Source organism: Marmota flaviventris, chromosome 9 (genome assembly GCF_047511675.1).
Source record: "Marmota flaviventris isolate mMarFla1 chromosome 9, mMarFla1.hap1, whole genome shotgun sequence".
NCBI classification, from domain to species: Eukaryota; Metazoa; Chordata; class Mammalia; order Rodentia; family Sciuridae; genus Marmota; species Marmota flaviventris.
The window spans coordinates 77,778,655-77,799,819 of NC_092506.1; the positions used below are offsets into that span (position 1 = coordinate 77,778,655).

General features: G+C 42.2%; 1 pseudogene; it reads left to right on the top strand.

Moving 5' to 3' along the window:
• The first annotated feature begins 13,986 nt into the window (after positions 1–13,986).
• On the top strand, positions 13,987–20,028 carry LOC114082392 (nuclear envelope pore membrane protein POM 121C-like; annotated as a pseudogene).
• Positions 20,029–21,165: the final 1,137 nt, after the last annotated feature.

The following is a 21,165-nucleotide window of genomic DNA, read 5'->3' on the forward strand; positions in this document are numbered from 1 at the left end:
CCTTAGCGATGCTAGCGAAGAGAAGAAGAGAGAGAACTCAAATTACTAGCATACGGGATGAAAAAGGCAATATCACAACAGACACTTCAGAAATACAGAAGATAATCAAAAACTATTTTGAATCCTTATACTCCAACAAATTCGAAGATAGTGAAGGCATAGATAAATTTCTTAAGTCATATGATCTGCCCAGATTGAGTCAGGAGGATATAGAAAACCTAAACAGACCAATATCAATTGAGGAAATAGAAGAAACCATAAAAAGACTACCAACTAAGAAAAGCCCAGGTCCTGATGGGTATACAGCAGAATTTTACAAAACCTTTAAAGAAGAAATAATACCAATACTATTCAAGCTACTTCAGGAAATAGAAAAGGAGGGAGAACTTCCAAATTCATTCTATGAGGCCAACATCACCCTGATACCTAAACCAGACAAAGACACTTCAAAGAAAGAGAACTACAGACCAATATCTCTAATGAACCTAGATGCAAAAATCCTCAATAAAATTCTGGCGAATCGGATACAAAAACATATCAAAAAAATTGTACACCATGATCAAGTAGGATTCATCCCTGGGATGCAAGGCTGGTTCAATATACGGAAATCAATAAATATTATTCACCACATCAATAGACTTAAAAATAAGAACCATATGATCATCTCGATAGATGCGGAAAAAGCATTCGACAAAGTACAGCATCCCTTTATGTTCAAAACTCTAGAAAAACTAGGGATAACAGGAACATACCTCAATATTGTAAAAGCAATCTATGCTAAGCCTCAGGCTAGCATCATTCTGAATGGAGAAAAACTGAAGGCATTCCCTCTAAAATCTGGAACAAGACAGGGATGCCCTCTCTCTCCACTTCTGTTCAACATAGTTCTCAAAACACTGGCCAGAGCAATTAGACAGATGAAAGAAATTAAAGGCATAAAAATAGGAAAAGAAGAACTTAAATTATCACTATTTGCAGATGACATGATTCTATACCTAGCAGACCCAAAAGGGTCTACAAAGAAACTATTAGAGCTAATAAATGAATTCAGCAAAGTGGCAGGATATAAAATCAACACGCATAAATCAAAGGCATTCCTGTATATCAGCGACAAATCCTCTGAAATGGAAATGAGGACAACCACTCCATTCAAAATATCTTCAAAAAAAAATAAAATACTTGGGAATCAATGTAACAAAAGAGGTGAAAGACTTATACAATGAAAACTACAGAACCCTAAAGAGAGAAATAGAAGAAGATCTTAGAAGATGGAAAAATATACCCTGTTCATGGATAGGCAGAACTAACATCATCAAAATGGCGATATTACCAAAAGTTCTCTATAGGTTTAATGCAATGCCAATCAAAATCCCAACGGCATTTCTTGTAGAAATAGAGAAAGCAATCATGAAATTCATATGGAAAAATAAAAGACCCAGAATAGCAAAAACAATGCTAAGCAGGAAGTGTGAATCAGGCGGTATAGCGATACCAGACTTCAAACTATACTACAGAGCAATAGTAACAAAAACAGCATGGTACTGGTACCAAAACAGGCGGGTGGACCAATGGTACAGAATAGAGGACACAGAAACCAATCCACAAAACTACAACTATCTTATATTTGATAAAGGGGCTAAAAGCATGCAATGGAGGAAGGATAGCATCTTCAACAAATGGTGCTGGGAAAACTGGAAATCCATATGCAACAAAATGAAACTGAATCCCTTTCTCTCGCCATGCACAAAAGTTAATTCAAAATGGATCAAGGAGCTTGATATCAAATCAGAGACGCACCGTCTGATAGAAGAAAAAGTTGGCTACGATCTACAGTCGGTGGGGTCGGGCTCCAAATTCCTCAATAGGACACCCATAGCACAAAAGTTAATAACTAGAATCAACAAATGGGACTTACTCAAACTAAAAAGTTTTTTCTCAGCCAAAGAAACAATAAGAGAGGTAAATAGGGAGCCTACGCCCTGGGAACAAATCTTTACTCCTCACACTTCAGATAGAGCCCTAATATCCAGAGTATACAAAGAACTCAAAAAATTAGACAATAAGAGAACAGACAACCCAATCAACAAATGGGCCAAGGACCTGAACAGACACTTCTCAGAAGAGGACATACAGTCAATCAACAAGTACATGAAAAAATGCTCAACATCTCTAGCTGTCAGAGAAATGCAAATCAAAACCACCCTAAGATACCATCTCACTCCAGTAAGATTGGCAGCCATTATGAAGTCAAACAACAACAAGTGCTGGCGAGGATGTGGGGAAAAGGGTACACTTGTACATTGCTGGTGGGACTGCAGATTGGTGCAGCCAATTTGGAAAGCAGTATGGAGATTTCTTGGAAAGCTGGGAATGGAGCCATCATTTGACCCAGCTATTCCCCTTCTTGGTCTATTCCCTAAAGACCTAAAAAGAGCATGCTACAGGGACACTGCTACATCGATGTTCATAGCAGCACAGTTCACAATAGCAAGACTGTGGAACCAACCTAGATGCCCTTCAATAGACGAATGGATAAAAAAAATGTGTCATTTATACACAATGGAGTATTACTCTGCATTAAAAAATGACAAAATCATAGAATTTACAGGGAAATGGATGGCATTAGAGCAGATTATGATAAGTGAAGCTAGCCAATCCCTAAAAAACAAATGCCAAATGTCTTCTTTGATATAAGGAGAGTAACTAAGAACAGAGTAGGGATGAAGAGCAGGATAAGAAGATTAACATTAAACAGGGATGAGAGGTTGGAGGGAAAGGGAGAGAGAAGGGAAATTGCATGGTAATGGAAGGAGACCCTCAGGGTTATACAGTGGAGGAGGTAGAGAGAGAGGAGGGGAGGGGAGGGGAGAGGTGGGGAGGGGGGAGGGTGGAGGTTGGGAAAGGCAGCGGAGTACAACAGACACTAGTATGGCAATTTGTAAATCAATGGATGTGTAACTGATGTGATTCTGCAATCTGTGTATGGGGTGAAGGTGGGAGTTCATAACCCACTTGAATCAAAGTGTGGAATATGATATGTCAAGAAATTTGTAATGTTTTGAACAACCCACAATAAAAAATTAAAAAAAAATAAAAAAAATAAAAAAAATAATATGTAATCTTAATTTTTATAATTTATAACTGGATTATTTTTTAAAATTATGGCATTTAAACTCATGTATAAAAAAGAGCTATAAAATTAGTTGAATATTTCTGACAGATAAAGTAGATATGTAGTTGACATATTGGTACTTCTGGATGAAGAATATCTAAAGCAACCATCAAAAATGAAGTGGAAGAATTTGAGATTTTGGAAATGCATATGAAGTGGGGCACGTTGTCGCGACCCCTTGCCCGCAAGGAAGACGCAACTCAGGAATCTTCTTTCAGAAGTTTATTCAGGCCCTTGATATTTCTTCTTCCCCCTCTTGGATGCCCCTCCCAGCCTTAATAAAGCATCTCAAGCCCCAATGCAAAGCTGCCACGTGGAGCTTTCTCATAGGGTGATAAGGGATTACGTGCCAACTCTCCAAAAAAGGAGTTGTTTATCACAGGCCACAGTGGAAGCCGGCGCCATCTTCTAATGGCGGCCACGGTCTATAGGAACGGCTCACCACAGTTCCCCCTTCTGTTTTATAAAACAATGCAGGCGAAAGTAGAGGTCCTATCCCACTGTGCAGAAGTGGCTGCAATGTATGGTTCAGTCCTAAGGAGGCGCCTTCCCCAGACCTGATCCCATATCAGCCGACGCCTTTTTTCGTAGGGCGGGGCATGGACGTCAAACCCGCATGCAATAGGACATGCTTTCCTTGAGGTCCGTTGAGGGATCACTCAAGTGCAGTGCCTTGCCTCGCATCCTGCATCGTGACGACGATGAGAAGTAGGATAACACAGGTAGCCTGGTAATGATGACAAAATTTAAGTTGGCAACACAATCCCTAAGCCCCAGAGGAAGGTAAAGAGTCTGTAGCCAAGAAGAAAGACCAGTCCTGAAACCTATCTGCGTGCAATGGTAACAAGACCTGCAGAGTGCAAAGGCTATCCAGCACTGGGAGAGCATAAAGAAGAGGGCATGCCAATCCCAGTGCAATGTGAAAATAACTTGGGGTGCAATGGCCATGCCCAGAAATCACTGTTTAAGATGTGCAAGCCAGATTTGTGGAGAAATGCCATTTTCTAAGGCCGCAAGAGCCTGTACGATCATAGCCTTCTCTTTTGCATGGCGAGTTTTAAGGCGACAGAGAAGCCACAAACAAAGTACAACACCGAAGCAACACATTGCCCCAAAAATGCCCACTCCCACCCATTCCTTAAAAAAGGAAAAGGCAGAGGATAGCCAACTGGTGAATTGACCCAAAGTCACTGGTTTGACACAGGTACTATTCAAAACAGCAATCTGAGTTAGTTGAGACTGGATCAAGTTTTCTGCTTCCATGGACCAGGTTCCGGATAGATACTCTCCGATGATGCGGGAGGCATTTCTGGAATCATAAAATCTGACAGAGGTTATGCATAAATGTGCACGTTGGTCAACACAACCCAAATGTACTAGGTCAGACAGTTCCTCAACTTGAGCTTGAAGCAGATCTATCCTTTGATTAGCAACCAAAATCCCAGATAAAATGTGTTGATTAATTTTACTTTGGGATTCAAGTACAGTGGATGTTTGTTGAATAACCTGATTAATAGTGGCAGCAGTTTGTACTTGGCTGGCCATGGCTACTCCAGCTGTAACTGCTGCAGCAGCAGATACCACCACAGCTGTCACTATAGCTGCCGTAATTCCAAAATCTCTGTGGGCTCTAATCAATTCAACAATAGGAAAGGATTCTGGATCTGCAGTAACTGGGATCGGGACAAAGGTTGGAATTTTCATAATCACTGCCGTAGTCCAGGAGCCATTCCAACACTCAGACAAGTAGCAAGTAACATTAGAACAATTAAGCATCCCCTGTAATGTAACATTAGCCAAAAGAAACAGGAACGGAGATTGGAGACAGACTGCTGCGGAGGGCAACGTAGCATTAGATAATTGTGAATTATTTGCAAAAATTTTAAGCCTCCTACCTCGCTCCGAGTCTTGGGTAGTGCCAGAAACATTAAACAGCCAACTTTGGACTCCTAATATTTCCCTGGGGAAACACAAGCGCGGACTAGACTAGCCCAATCTGAAGGAGTCATGCAAAATCTAGTAAGTCCCTCCACTTGAGTGAGAGTGAAAGCGGCATCTATGCCATAAGTGTGGACGGATTCTGCCAAGGTTTTAACTATCTTAAAGTCTAAAGACTCATGATATCTTCCCCTGTTATTGTCCTGAAACACCGGGTATGCAAGTCCCATATCTGTATTGACTGTTCTCCAAACTTGCGCATGAAAAGATCTCCCGGAACCTTGGCTCCCCCCCCACATACGGGGGTGGGGCAACAGGCATCATATCTTCTTCTAAATTTTCAACCTCCTCCTCCTCAGAATTCTGTTGACCAATATTAGATCCCTCCCCCTTCTTACAGTAGGCATGCACGCCTTGTGTCTCCTTTTTCTTCTTTTTCATTTTTATCTTATGTAGTTGTTGTAACAATATATCAAGGTCCTCAGAACTCTCTGAGTCGCTTGTGTTCTCAGGCGTTCTGAATTCGGTCAAGTCTGGGTAGAGCCTTCTCCTATTTTTATCTTCAGGCTCTTTTGCCTTCTCACTACTGTTACTTTTGATACTCTCTGCCACTTCACTATGTGATCCTTCAGATTTTTCCTCATGTAGTTGTTCAAGAACGGCCTGACCCTCACTCACAGCTTCTTGGCATTTACCATCTGTAAGGCAACTACGGACCATTTTCCAAAGGGGTATCACCCCACCCTCTAATATGCCCTGCTTAGAAGCAAAGTCAAGATCTTTGCCTAATTTATCCCAACTAGGTACAGTAAGGCTGCCCGAAAATGCAAACCACGGTGCAGCGATATCTATCTTCTGTAAAAATCTCTGTAAAGTACTATGTTTCACTTCCAGGCCCTTGGAACGTAACAGGCCATCTAGGGCCAGGAGAAGCGGACGTGAAGATGCGGCACCCATGACACAACAACAAAGGAAGCACAAAAAACAAAAGCGAAAGTACACAGTGCAGCTGCAATAAAATGTAAGGCTCTCTCTGTGTTTACAGAGGAGCTGCCCCGCTTTGGTCGCGGATCCCATTTACTAGGGACTAACCCCGCTTTGGTCGCGGATCCCACTTACCTGGGATTAACCCCGCTTTGGTCGCGGATCCCACTTACCTGGGACTAACCGGTGCACCACCCCTGACTGCTGAAAGTTCTGGTTCCCGGGTCTCGGCACCACTTGTCGCGACCCCTTGCCCGCAAGGAAGACGCAACTCAGGAATCTTCTTTCAGCAGTTTATTCAGGCCCTTGATATTTCTTCTTCTCCTACTCGGATGCCCCTCCCAGCCTTAATAAAGCATCTCAAGCCCCAATGCAAAGCTGCCACGTGGAGCTTTCTCATAGGGTGATAAGGGATTACGTGCCAACTCTCCAAAAAAGGAGTTGTTTATCACAGGCCACAGTGGAAGCCGGCGCCATCTTCTAATGGCGGCCACGGTCTATAGGAACGGCTCACCACAGCACGTAGGTGAAGAAGCTCATTTCACATTTGGATCTCAGTAATATCTGTCATTTCAAGGATAGAATTGACAACTCCAAGGGTCAGTTTGTGGATTAAATGAGATAATATACACAAGCATCCCTCATATTTTTGCCTTTTATTAGTGGCTCAATAAATGTTGTTGCTTTTGTCTATAAGTTGCTTGAGGGGAAAGACCATGACTTTTTCTCTTTACTTCTCAAACCCAGTGCCTTTACAGACTAGATGTTTAATACAGTTTCCTAGCAGTTGCAGTTTATTCACCACTAAATGGATTGTACTTGTTCAGACAGTATAGTTGATTTCTTTGTTCTATTCTATTTATTCAATCAAGCCACACCAAGCAGCTACTGTGTGATGGGTACTGTGCTAAATATTAGATACTCTAAAATGAATATGTCAAAACAGAGTTCCCACCTTTGAGAAAGTAATAATAGCGTAGTATGAGAAACACATATCTACACAAATACTTGCAATATACTTGCAAACACTGCATGTTATAGATGGCTCTCTTGGGGCCATAATCATTTATTGTATTGCTGTTACTTTAATAGAGCTCCAAGTTGTTTGTTACTATTTAATATATGTATTATAACTTCTTGGCCCTTTTGACTTTGGCAGAATAGAAAGTAATGGTTAGTTTTGATTTATCTTTCTCATTTACAAACTCTATCTTTTCCCCACAGGCATTTTTATAAATATTTTTAGGAATAATTCAGATACACTATTTTTTTTTGAGATACTGTTTTTCCAATTTGTAATAAAATGCCATAGACAAGCTTTTTGGTATAAATGAACATTTTCTTAAGACAGATGTCTTGATTCATAATTATACAAATAATATTTGTGCCTAATATTCATATTGTATTTAAGCAATCCAAGCACAATTTCGTTTTGAAAATCAAAGTGCATAAAGTTTTATAATGTAATGCACTCATTCCCTGCCTCAACCTTGGCATTTCTCAAAATCTGCTTCTGAGGCAAATCTTTTCATGTCTTATTAGTTGTCTCTAATAATTTTCTCTGTATTTATAAGTAAAATGCTTGTTTTGCTTCTTAATTTATCAACTTAAAAATTACTTACTGACTTCTTCCTTCAAAAGTTGAAGATTAAACTCTTGAATCCACACATGTTATGGTAGATGTCAGTTTAGTGCTTTAGCCTATAGTATTTGTGGACTCAGATTTTAAACCTTGCTATGTTCACACACAAAAAAACTATCATCCTTAACTGACTCTGAGGTTGTCCATATAGCTTGCTTTTACATGATATTCTGGCACAATTGGTGCAAGGAGAGGCTTATAAAAGCATTGGGACAATTCTATATGACCTCTCTTGGATTCCTGCCAATTCCTTGAGAATGAGTTCAATACAGCCTACTGAGAGATGAGCGACTTTGTGAACTGAGTGGTGTGAGCTACATCCTTTTTTCAACCTTCAAGCTCTTAGATCATCAGACAACTGACTGAAGACATGAGTGAATCCATTTGTTATAAGCAGAAAAGTTCCACCTACCTGTGTTAGCATAAAATGTTTTTAGAAATGTGTTTTGGGATGAAATATATTCCATCATTTCACTCTCCAAATATGTTTTTATTAGATGATTTATTCTATCTCCTTCCTCTTCCCCCACCTTGTCTCCTGCTCTAACCCCCAATTGTTACTTTCTATATATGTGCTTCATTCTGGGACTTCTAGATTTACTATTCTACCATTACCAGGAATCTATGAATTTTTATTTTTGATTCACTCCTTTGATTTGGAATTTGGAATTTCTGTCCAAGTGTGCATGTGAGATATATACTCTGATAGCTCAAAAGTTCAGAATTATATTTATTATATATCAACTGACTTCTTATTTTGATTTCCTTAGTTGGATTTTTTTCTAAAATATTTGAAAGCATTTTTTAAGCACTCATAAAGCTTTTTAGACATCCTACTATTATTCTTAGTCTTTTTTTTCAATACAACATTTTCTCCAAATATTTGAATGAATTTAGATTTTTTTCCTCTGGATTTATTCATTGTACCATCCTTGAAAAAGGATGTACCTTCCTTTGAAAAAGTATCCATGGTGAAAGGTAGAATGGACTGATACCAACACGACAGCAAAAGTGGAATACTTTTGCACAAAAGAGTAACAGAAAGGTAAAAATAAAGTTATTTAAAAAATATATAAAAGAAATACTTTTGTCACATATGGGTTAGAAATAACTTCTTAAGCAAAATTTTAAAAGCATAAACTTTTACATAAAAATAATGATTTGCGGATGTCTCTTGCGGGCCATGCCCAGAAATCACTGTTTAAGATGTGCAAGCCAGATTTGTGGAGAAATGCCATTTTCTAAGGCCGCAAGAGCCTGTACGATCATAGCCTTCTCTTTTGCATGGCGAGTTTTAAGGCGACAGAGAAGCCACAAACAAAGTACAACACCGAAGCAACACATTGCCCCAAAAATGCCCACTCCCACCCATTCCTTAAAAAAGGAAAAGGCAGAGGATAGCCAACTGGTGAATTGACCCAAAGTCACTGGTTTGACACAGGTACTATTCAAAACAGCAATCTGAGTTAGTTGAGACTGGATCAAGTTTTCTGCTTCCATGGACCAGGTTCCGGATAGATACTCTCCGATGATGCGGGAGGCATTTCTGGAATCATAAAATCTGACAGAGGTTATGCATAAATGTGCACGTTGGTCAACACAACCCAAATGTACTAGGTCAGACAGTTCCTCAACTTGAGCTTGAAGCAGATCTATCCTTTGATTAGCAACCAAAATCCCAGATAAAATGTGTTGATTAATTTTACTTTGGGATTCAAGTACAGTGGATGTTTGTTGAATAACCTGATTAATAGTGGCAGCAGTTTGTACTTGGCTGGCCATGGCTACTCCAGCTGTAACTGCTGCAGCAGCAGATACCACCACAGCTGTCACTATAGCTGCCGTAATTCCAAAATCTCTGTGGGCTCTAATCAATTCAACAATAGGAAAGGATTCTGGATCTGCAGTAACTGGGATCGGGACAAAGGTTGGAATTTTCATAATCACTGCCGTAGTCCAGGAGCCATTCCAACACTCAGACAAGTAGCAAGTAACATTAGAACAATTAAGCATCCCCTGTAATGTAACATTAGCCAAAAGAAACAGGAACGGAGATTGGAGACAGACTGCTGCGGAGGGCAACGTAGCATTAGATAATTGTGAATTATTTGCAAAAATTTTAAGCCTCCTACCTCGCTCCGAGTCTTGGGTAGTGCCAGAAACATTAAACAGCCAACTTTGGACTCCTAATATTTCCCTGGGGAAACACAAGCGCGGACTAGACTAGCCCAATCTGAAGGAGTCATGCAAAATCTAGTAAGTCCCTCCACTTGAGTGAGAGTGAAAGCGGCATCTATGCCATAAGTGTGGACGGATTCTGCCAAGGTTTTAACTATCTTAAAGTCTAAAGACTCATGATATCTTCCCCTGTTATTGTCCTGAAACACCGGGTATGCAAGTCCCATATCTGTATTGACTGTTCTCCAAACTTGCGCATGAAAAGATCTCCCGGAACCTTGGCTCCCCCCCCACATACGGGGGTGGGGCAACAGGCATCATATCTTCTTCTAAATTTTCAACCTCCTCCTCCTCAGAATTCTGTTGACCAATATTAGATCCCTCCCCCTTCTTACAGTAGGCATGCACGCCTTGTGTCTCCTTTTTCTTCTTTTTCATTTTTATCTTATGTAGTTGTTGTAACAATATATCAAGGTCCTCAGAACTCTCTGAGTCGCTTGTGTTCTCAGGCGTTCTGAATTCGGTCAAGTCTGGGTAGAGCCTTCTCCTATTTTTATCTTCAGGCTCTTTTGCCTTCTCACTACTGTTACTTTTGATACTCTCTGCCACTTCACTATGTGATCCTTCAGATTTTTCCTCATGTAGTTGTTCAAGAACGGCCTGACCCTCACTCACAGCTTCTTGGCATTTACCATCTGTAAGGCAACTACGGACCATTTTCCAAAGGGGTATCACCCCACCCTCTAATATGCCCTGCTTAGAAGCAAAGTCAAGATCTTTGCCTAATTTATCCCAACTAGGTACAGTAAGGCTGCCCGAAAATGCAAACCACGGTGCAGCGATATCTATCTTCTGTAAAAATCTCTGTAAAGTACTATGTTTCACTTCCAGGCCCTTGGAACGTAACAGGCCATCTAGGGCCAGGAGAAGCGGACGTGAAGATGCGGCACCCATGACACAACAACAAAGGAAGCACAAAAAACAAAAGCGAAAGTACACAGTGCAGCTGCAATAAAATGTAAGGCTCTCTCTGTGTTTACAGAGGAGCTGCCCCGCTTTGGTCGCGGATCCCATTTACTAGGGACTAACCCCGCTTTGGTCGCGGATCCCACTTACCTGGGATTAACCCCGCTTTGGTCGCGGATCCCACTTACCTGGGACTAACCGGTGCACCACCCCTGACTGCTGAAAGTTCTGGTTCCCGGGTCTCGGCACCACTTGTCGCGACCCCTTGCCCGCAAGGAAGACGCAACTCAGGAATCTTCTTTCAGCAGTTTATTCAGGCCCTTGATATTTCTTCTTCTCCTACTCGGATGCCCCTCCCAGCCTTAATAAAGCATCTCAAGCCCCAATGCAAAGCTGCCACGTGGAGCTTTCTCATAGGGTGATAAGGGATTACGTGCCAACTCTCCAAAAAAGGAGTTGTTTATCACAGGCCACAGTGGAAGCCGGCGCCATCTTCTAATGGCGGCCACGGTCTATAGGAACGGCTCACCACAGCACGTAGGTGAAGAAGCTCATTTCACATTTGGATCTCAGTAATATCTGTCATTTCAAGGATAGAATTGACAACTCCAAGGGTCAGTTTGTGGATTAAATGAGATAATATACACAAGCATCCCTCATATTTTTGCCTTTTATTAGTGGCTCAATAAATGTTGTTGCTTTTGTCTATAAGTTGCTTGAGGGGAAAGACCATGACTTTTTCTCTTTACTTCTCAAACCCAGTGCCTTTACAGACTAGATGTTTAATACAGTTTCCTAGCAGTTGCAGTTTATTCACCACTAAATGGATTGTACTTGTTCAGACAGTATAGTTGATTTCTTTGTTCTATTCTATTTATTCAATCAAGCCACACCAAGCAGCTACTGTGTGATGGGTACTGTGCTAAATATTAGATACTCTAAAATGAATATGTCAAAACAGAGTTCCCACCTTTGAGAAAGTAATAATAGCGTAGTATGAGAAACACATATCTACACAAATACTTGCAATATACTTGCAAACACTGCATGTTATAGATGGCTCTCTTGGGGCCATAATCATTTATTGTATTGCTGTTACTTTAATAGAGCTCCAAGTTGTTTGTTACTATTTAATATATGTATTATAACTTCTTGGCCCTTTTGACTTTGGCAGAATAGAAAGTAATGGTTAGTTTTGATTTATCTTTCTCATTTACAAACTCTATCTTTTCCCCACAGGCATTTTTATAAATATTTTTAGGAATAATTCAGATACACTATTTTTTTTTGAGATACTGTTTTTCCAATTTGTAATAAAATGCCATAGACAAGCTTTTTGGTATAAATGAACATTTTCTTAAGACAGATGTCTTGATTCATAATTATACAAATAATATTTGTGCCTAATATTCATATTGTATTTAAGCAATCCAAGCACAATTTCGTTTTGAAAATCAAAGTGCATAAAGTTTTATAATGTAATGCACTCATTCCCTGCCTCAACCTTGGCATTTCTCAAAATCTGCTTCTGAGGCAAATCTTTTCATGTCTTATTAGTTGTCTCTAATAATTTTCTCTGTATTTATAAGTAAAATGCTTGTTTTGCTTCTTAATTTATCAACTTAAAAATTACTTACTGACTTCTTCCTTCAAAAGTTGAAGATTAAACTCTTGAATCCACACATGTTATGGTAGATGTCAGTTTAGTGCTTTAGCCTATAGTATTTGTGGACTCAGATTTTAAACCTTGCTATGTTCACACACAAAAAAACTATCATCCTTAACTGACTCTGAGGTTGTCCATATAGCTTGCTTTTACATGATATTCTGGCACAATTGGTGCAAGGAGAGGCTTATAAAAGCATTGGGACAATTCTATATGACCTCTCTTGGATTCCTGCCAATTCCTTGAGAATGAGTTCAATACAGCCTACTGAGAGATGAGCGACTTTGTGAACTGAGTGGTGTGAGCTACATCCTTTTTTCAACCTTCAAGCTCTTAGATCATCAGACAACTGACTGAAGACATGAGTGAATCCATTTGTTATAAGCAGAAAAGTTCCACCTACCTGTGTTAGCATAAAATGTTTTTAGAAATGTGTTTTGGGATGAAATATATTCCATCATTTCACTCTCCAAATATGTTTTTATTAGATGATTTATTCTATCTCCTTCCTCTTCCCCCACCTTGTCTCCTGCTCTAACCCCCAATTGTTACTTTCTATATATGTGCTTCATTCTGGGACTTCTAGATTTACTATTCTACCATTACCAGGAATCTATGAATTTTTATTTTTGATTCACTCCTTTGATTTGGAATTTGGAATTTCTGTCCAAGTGTGCATGTGAGATATATACTCTGATAGCTCAAAAGTTCAGAATTATATTTATTATATATCAACTGACTTCTTATTTTGATTTCCTTAGTTGGATTTTTTTCTAAAATATTTGAAAGCATTTTTTAAGCACTCATAAAGCTTTTTAGACATCCTACTATTATTCTTAGTCTTTTTTTTCAATACAACATTTTCTCCAAATATTTGAATGAATTTAGATTTTTTTCCTCTGGATTTATTCATTGTACCATCCTTGAAAAAGGATGTACCTTCCTTTGAAAAAGTATCCATGGTGAAAGGTAGAATGGACTGATACCAACACGACAGCAAAAGTGGAATACTTTTGCACAAAAGAGTAACAGAAAGGTAAAAATAAAGTTATTTAAAAAATATATAAAAGAAATACTTTTGTCACATATGGGTTAGAAATAACTTCTTAAGCAAAATTTTAAAAGCATAAACTTTTACATAAAAATAATGATTTGCGGATGTCTCTTGCGGCTGCAGCGGCTGAGGCGAGCTGTGGAGGGCCCTCAAAGCTGGCTCTCAGGACAGCCCGGGCCAGCTGTGCAGGGCAGGTGGGGGCGGCGCTGTTATGCCTCATGCTGCTTGGCCTTGAGCTGTACCTGGTGCTGGTGGCGGCTGCCTGGTCTGGCTGGCCAAGGGGCTACTGCAGCCTGGGGCATGGCAATCCTTTGCTGTCAGCACGCCGGGAGGCAGCCTACACTGCTCCTCTCACCTCTGGCCAGGTCAACAGTAAACGAAACCTCCTACAGATTCGGACCCTGCTCCAACGACCCGACCCCGCCAAACTGCTCCTCATAGGCAGCAACCCGGGCAAGCCTGGCCCTCAGCAGTCTGCCGCCACACCTGTTGAAGCGCCCGGTTGCCACCTGCCCGCATGCTCCTCGCTGCCCACGGCCCAGTGGGTCCAGCAGGCTTAACCCTGACTCCTCTCCTCTGATCCTCCAGGAGGCCTACGCACTGGGATGGTGGGAATTTATCCGATGCCTTTGTAAAATAACCCCTTGAGGAAGCTATCCAATCCAGCAGGGCCAATATTCCTTGCTAGGAGTACTGCCCACAGTATACTAGAGTCATTGTCACAAGAAGACTGACCTCTCTCCTGGGAACTCACAGATGGTGTGTAACCCAGTCAAGGTGAAGATGGCCCCTCCAGATTGCAAGCTAACTCATTTTCCAATACCAGAGCGGTTAATAATGCAACACTGCCCTCACCATTAAGTAATGTCCAGACCCATGTGCTGGGAGGGAGACTGTAACTGAACGTCCTCAAAGAGAGGAAGAATAGGATTGTAGAAGAGGAAAACCAAATATTTATTGGTGGTCAGAGAAGGCAAATCTGATAGCAGTGGGAGTGGATGTTCATTTTTTGAGCTCCTGGGGACCAATGGAGTCCCTGCTTCTTTTGAGCCTAAGCCTGGGTCTCTAAAGAGAGGTCGTACTTCCCAGAGCTCAGAACACCACTTGAACAACCAATCACTTGCGCCTCTTCTGTGGTCTCCCTGACAAGCTTGTGTACAGGTGGCATTCTTAGCTCCACCCCCAATGTTCCTATAGTTCTTCCCTAGGCATCTTACAGATCTAGAAGAGGAGTGGTTCCACTTTCTCCCCCTTCTCTAGCCCAGCTTCCTCCTGCTCCCAGACACTTGGAGAAGCCAGCCAAGAAAACAAGAGGAGCCATGTCAGCATTCCAGTTCCTGGACTCCACTGGTGGCAGAGAAGGAGTCCCAGAGAGAGAGGGTTGTAGACATAACCCCTCGGAAGCAATAGAGCTCGTGGACTTCCCCATCTACACCTGGCAGCTCTAGACAGTAGAAACAGAAGGTCCGGCTGCTACCTTCTAGATGAGCGGAACAGCTGACCTTGCCTCTACCTCCTCAGCTTGGTTATTCACTCACTGCTGAGGACCTTGACCTAGAAAAGAAAGCTTCGCTCCAGTGGTTCAACAAGGTCTTGGAGGACAGGCTGATGTTCCTCCAACCTCCATCAATGAGAACCCACCGGCCACTCAGACTTCTTTCACTTTCACCCTGCCTGCTGTGTGTACTACTTCCTCAGAATCGTCCCCTCCAGCCTCAGGTACCAACCACAAGCCTAAAGAAGATGCAGAGTCCCTCAGGCCATCCCTCCCAGAATCTGATGGAATGGCAACCACCATGGCCCCTTCATCTCTGAAGACACCCAGCCTTTTGGCCTCTCTTGGATCTTCATCACCAGCCACTTTCTTGGGGCTGGCCCCTGCTTCCTTCACAGCACCTGCCGCTGACACTAAGTCACCTCCATCCCTTCAAGCCCATACATCTGCCAAAGAGAGGGGGGTGCCTGCCCTGTCCTCCACCCCCAAGCAAGTCATGCTGTTTGGCATGTCCATGAGCTGCCCTCTGATCCTTCTCTGGCCTCCCCAGCTATGTCTTCAGATTCTCCCCTGTTCAAACCCATTTTTGTGACACTACCTAAAAGTTAGAGCCAGAGCAAAGACCCCTTACCATTCTGCCCCTTCATCACAGCCATGCTTCTTCCAACTCCATCTTCCCCAGAATGACCAACACTGCCATCCCAACTTTTAAGCCCATCTTTGGTGACCTGGAGCCACCCATTCTGTGCCCTTGCCTTCTCCCTTTTCCTTCAAGCCAACAACTGCTGCGACTGTTAATATAGCCCTAGCTGCTTGTCTCTTTTCTGGCCTGGCCACAGCCACCTCTGCCATGGCTTCTGCCACCGCTGCCAGTGAGTTCACAAACTCTGCTTCCAAACCTGCTTTTTGCTTTGGGGTCAGCAGTGTGGCCAGCACTGGGAGCAGAATGACTGGCAGGCTCCTACCTCTCAACTCTTCCCCTTTGAGGTGTCCCCTGCCTCTGCTGCCAGTTTTTCCTCAGCCATGGGCTCTATATTCCAGTTTGGCAATCCTCCCATGCCAATGTCCACAGCAGTCACCACCTTTGGCCAGTCCCTGTCTTGTGCTGTTGAGAGTGCTTGCTTCGGCAGTAGCAGCAGCAGCAGCAGCAGCAGCAGCAGCAGCAGCACTGATCACTTCAGTGGCTTCAGCAGCTCCCTGGCAAGCTCAGTCCCAGCCACCACCAACCAGCCCACACTGACTTTCAATAACATGACCACTGACCACTCCTGCATTCAATATTCCCTTTGTCTGGAATGCCAAGCCACATGTCCCAGCATACCCATCAACCACCCCTTCCCCCCTAGCCCATATTCAAGGCTGTGGATGGGCAGCAACAGAAGTCCTCCAAGCTAGGTCTTTTATTTTTTTATCTTTGCCTTAGTTTCTTTATTATTATTATTATTAGTTGTTCAAAACATTACAAACCTCTTGACATATAATATTTCATAATTTGATTCAAGCGGATTATGAACTCCCATTTTTACCCCATATACATATTGCAGAATCACATCGGTTACACATCCACTTTTTTACATACTGCCATACTAGTGTATGTTGTATTCTGCTGCCTTTCCTATCCTCTACTATCCCCCCTCCCCTCTCCTCCCCTTCCCTCCCCTCCCATCTTCTCTCTCTACCCCATCTACTGTAATTCATTTCTCTCTCTTGTTTTTTTTCCTTTTCCCTCACTTCCTCTTATAATTAATTTTGTATAACAATGAGGGTCTCCTTCCATTATGATGCATTTTCCCTTCTCTCTCCCTTTCCCTTCCCCCTCTTGTCCCTGTTTAATGGTGATCTTCTTTTCATGCTCTTCCTCCCTGCTCTGTTCTTAGTTGCTCTCCTTATATCAAAGATGACATTTGACATTTGTTTTCTAGGGATTGGCTAGCTTCACTTAGCATAATCTGCTCTAGTGCCATCCATTTCCCTGCAAATGCCATGATTTTGTCATTTTTTAGTGCTGAGTAGTACTCTATTGTGTATAAATGCCACATTTTTTTTTTTATCCATTCATCTATTGAAGGGCATCTAGGTTGGTTCCACAGTCTAACTATTGTGAATTGTGCTGCTATGAACATCCTTGTAGCAGTATCCCTATAGTACGCTCTTTTAAGGTCTTTAGGGAATAGTCCAAGAAGGGGAATAGCTGGGTCAAATGGTGGTTCCATTCCCAGCTTTCCAAAGAATCTCCATACTGCTTTCCAAAGTGGCCGCACCAATTTGCAGTCCCACCAGCAATGTACAAGTGTACCCTTTTCCCCATATCCTTGCCAGCACTTGTTGTTGTTTGACTTCATAATGGCTGCCAATCTTACTGGAGTTAAATGGTACCTTAGGGTGGTTTTGATTTGCATTTCTCTGACTGCTAGATATGGTGAGCATTTTTTCATGTACTTGTTGATTGATTGTATGTCCTCCTCTGAGAAGTGTCTGTTCAGGTACTTGGCCCATTTGTTGATTGGGTTATTGTTATCTTATTGTTTAATTTTTTGAGTTCTTTGTATACTCTGGATATTAGGGCTCTATCTGAAGTGTGAGGGGTAAAAATTTGTTCCTAGGATGTAGGCTCCCTGTTTACCTCTCTTATTGTTTCTTTTGCTGAGAAAAAAAACTTTTTAGTTTAAGTCCCATTTGTTGATTCTTGTTATTAACTCTTGTGCTATGGGTGTCCTATTAAGGAATTTGGAGCCCAACCCCACAATATGTAGATCGGAGCCAACTTTTTCTTCTATCAGATGCAGAGTCTCTGATTTGATATCAAGCTCCTTGATCCATTTTGAATTAACTTTTGTGCATAGCGAGAGAAGGGGATTCAGTTTCATTTTGTTGCATATGGATTTCCAGTTTTCCCAGCACCATTTGTTGAAGATACTATCCTTCCTCCATTGCATGCTTTTAGCCCCTTTATCTAATATAAGATAGTTGTAATTTTGTGGATTGGTCTCTGTGTCCTCTATTCTGTACCATTGGTCCACCCGCCTGTTTTGGTACCAGTACCATGCTGTTTTTGTTACTATTGCTCTGTAGTATAGTTTGAAATCTGGTATTGTTATACCGCCTGATTCACACTTCCTGCTTAGAGTTGCTCTTGCTATTCTGGGTCTTTTATTTTTCCATATGAATTTCATGATTGCTTTATCTATTTCTACAAGAAATGCCATTGGGATTTTGATTGGCATTGCATTAAACCTATAGAGAACTTTTGGTAATATTGCCATTTTGATGATGTTAGTTCTGCCTATCCATGAACAGCGTATATTTTTCCATCTTCTAAGATCTTCTTCTATTTCTCTCTTTAGGGTTCTGTAGTTTTCATTCTATAAATCTTTCACCTCTTTTGTTAGGTTGATTCCCAAGTTTTTTTTTTTTTTTTTTTTTTTTGAGGATATTGTGAATGGGATGTTTTTCCTCATTTCCATTTCAGAAGTTTTGTCGCTGATATACAGAAATGCCTTTGATTTATGCGTGTTGATTTTATATCCTGCCACTTTGCTGAATTCATTTATTAGTTCTAGTAGTTTCTTTGTAGACCCTTTTGGGTCTTCTAGGTATAGAATCATGTCATTTGCAAATAATGATAATTTAAGTTCTTCTTTTCCTATTTTTATGCCTTTAATTTCTTTCGTCTGTCTAATTGCTCTGGCCAGTATTTCGAGAACTATATTGAATAGAAGTGGTGATAGAGGGCATCCCTGTTTTGTTCCAGATTTTAGAGGGAATGCCTTCAATTTTTCTCCATTCAGAATGATGCTAGCCTGAGGCTTAGCACAGATAGCTTTTACAATGTTGAGGTAAGTTCCTGTTATCCCTAGTTTTTCTAGTGTTTTGAACATAAAGGGATGCTGTACTTTGTCGAATGCTTTTTCTGCATCTATCGAGATGATCATATGTTCTTTTCTTTAAGTCTATTGATGTGGTGAATAACATTTATTGATTTCCGTATATTGAACCAGCCTTGCATCCCAAGGATGAATCCTACTTGATCGTGGTGCATAATTTTTTTTGATGTGTTTTTGAATCCAATTCGCCAGAATTTTATTGAGGATTTTGCATCTAGGTTCATTAGAGATATTGGTCCCAGCATACCCATCAACCACCCCGTCACCCCTAGCCCATATTCAAGGCTGCGGATGGGCAGCAACAGAAGTCCTCCAAGCTAGGTCTTGCCCCAAACTTTGGCAGCTTGTTCACTTTTGGGAACTACATGGCCCCTGTCCCATCTGCAGTGCCAGCACCAGCACCTGCCCAGCTGGCTTTTGGCAGCTCAGCACAGTCAGTTTTCGGCTTAAAAACCATGTCCTTTGGCACCCCTGGCAGCATGCAGCAAGCCTTTGGCAGCACCATGGCAGTTTTGGTGCAGCCACCACCTCTGAGCTACCACCCAGACCACCTTCAGTGGCTCCAGTGTCTCAGTGTTTGGACACTCAACTCCGTTCCCTTTCATGTTCAGGGAACGCACAACCCCAGCTGCCAGTGGGGGCTTCGGGCTCAGTGTGGCTGCCCCAGAACCCAGCTCTACATCTGGGGCATTCACTTTTGGAGCTGGACACAGTGATACCACAGGCACCACCACCCGCTTTGGGGGACAGGGCGTGAGTCAGAATGCTCTGGGTGCACCCAACCATAGCACATCCTTTAGCTTCAATGTGGCTGGCACACCTCAGAGCAAACCTTTGTTTGAAGGCACCCCTCCACACCTACCTTTGGGCAGCGCACTCCAAGTGGTGGACTCTGCACAGTGGGCAGCAGCCTCTTCTTTGGGGCTTCCTCAATACCCACCCAAGTCTTTGTTGGAGTCAGGACTTTTGGATCAGCAGCTCCTTTATTTTCCTTTAGTATGGAATCCAAGATCCCAGGGACTCCACCTCCACTGCAGGCCCAAAGGTAGCACATCCACAAGAAATAGCCCCTGTCTTCCTTTTCCCTGCTCTTGCCAAAATCTGGACCTTAGCACCTACTAGGAAGTGTCTCTGACTCTTTGTGCTATAAAACAGAACTACCCTAGATCTCTGGCTTCAGCCACCAGGGTAGTGGTAGCAGCCCTGGGGACCTTTCCCTTCTGGAGGAAGTGGGAACATCTGGGCTGGGCAGGCCAGGGCAAGGCCAAAGCCCAATACCTGTACTTGAACAGTTGCACTGGTGAGGCTAGAGAACTAAAGAGACATTGTAAATACTGTCTGCTCACTTCCCTGACTCCTTTAGTGTGTCACTTAGTCATGTGGCCTCGCTTCCCACCTTTTCCCCTATAGTCATCCTTGCCAGAGGGTGTGCAATTGCACTCACTTAAATCTCTGTTACATTTGGTGTGACTGGGGAAAATGGATTATCTTTAGGCTTTACCTGCTTGGTTAGTGTATGAGAAGTGCTTCTCTTTCTCTCATCCCTTTTGGGGACTCTTATTTCCCCATTGCTTGCTGCTTTGTCCCTTACTCCCCTGCAGGATTTATTCCTTTTTAAATGAACTTGAATTTAGCTTCACCTTGGAGACTGCAGTAGGTGATGCTCCTGCTGCCTCCTTTCACCCTGCCAAGTCTGAGTGAAGTTTTATCCTTCTCCCTCTTCCAATTTGGCCCCTATAAAGCTTTATGGCTCAAGACTGTTAGTCTGGCAGAGCCATGAGCAAAACCCATGCTCCAGGAGAAAAACTCATGCTTTCATCTGCCTTCTCCAACCTTCTGGCTTCACTGGCTATTGTCTGCCTCCAAGATTTTATGCCCCACACCTTGTCCTGTGTTACTTTGTTTGAAGCCCATGTCTGTTGCTCTTTGAATAGAGTTTGGAGGAAAAATTGTGTGTGTGGCAGCAAGCTGGTAGTGCCGGACTTAACTTTCTTAAGTCTCCCGGCCTGCCTAATCAAAATTGCACCACTTGAGGGCCACATTGCTGACGCCTGAGTTTTCCAGTGGTGTTTGGATTTTAAGGGATGGCAGCCCAGGGGATGGGGCCTTGGGGAAGCAAAGACCCTTTCCTACCACCATTTCTCTTCCACCACTAATCTTCTACCTCCCTGACCTCACTAGGCAAG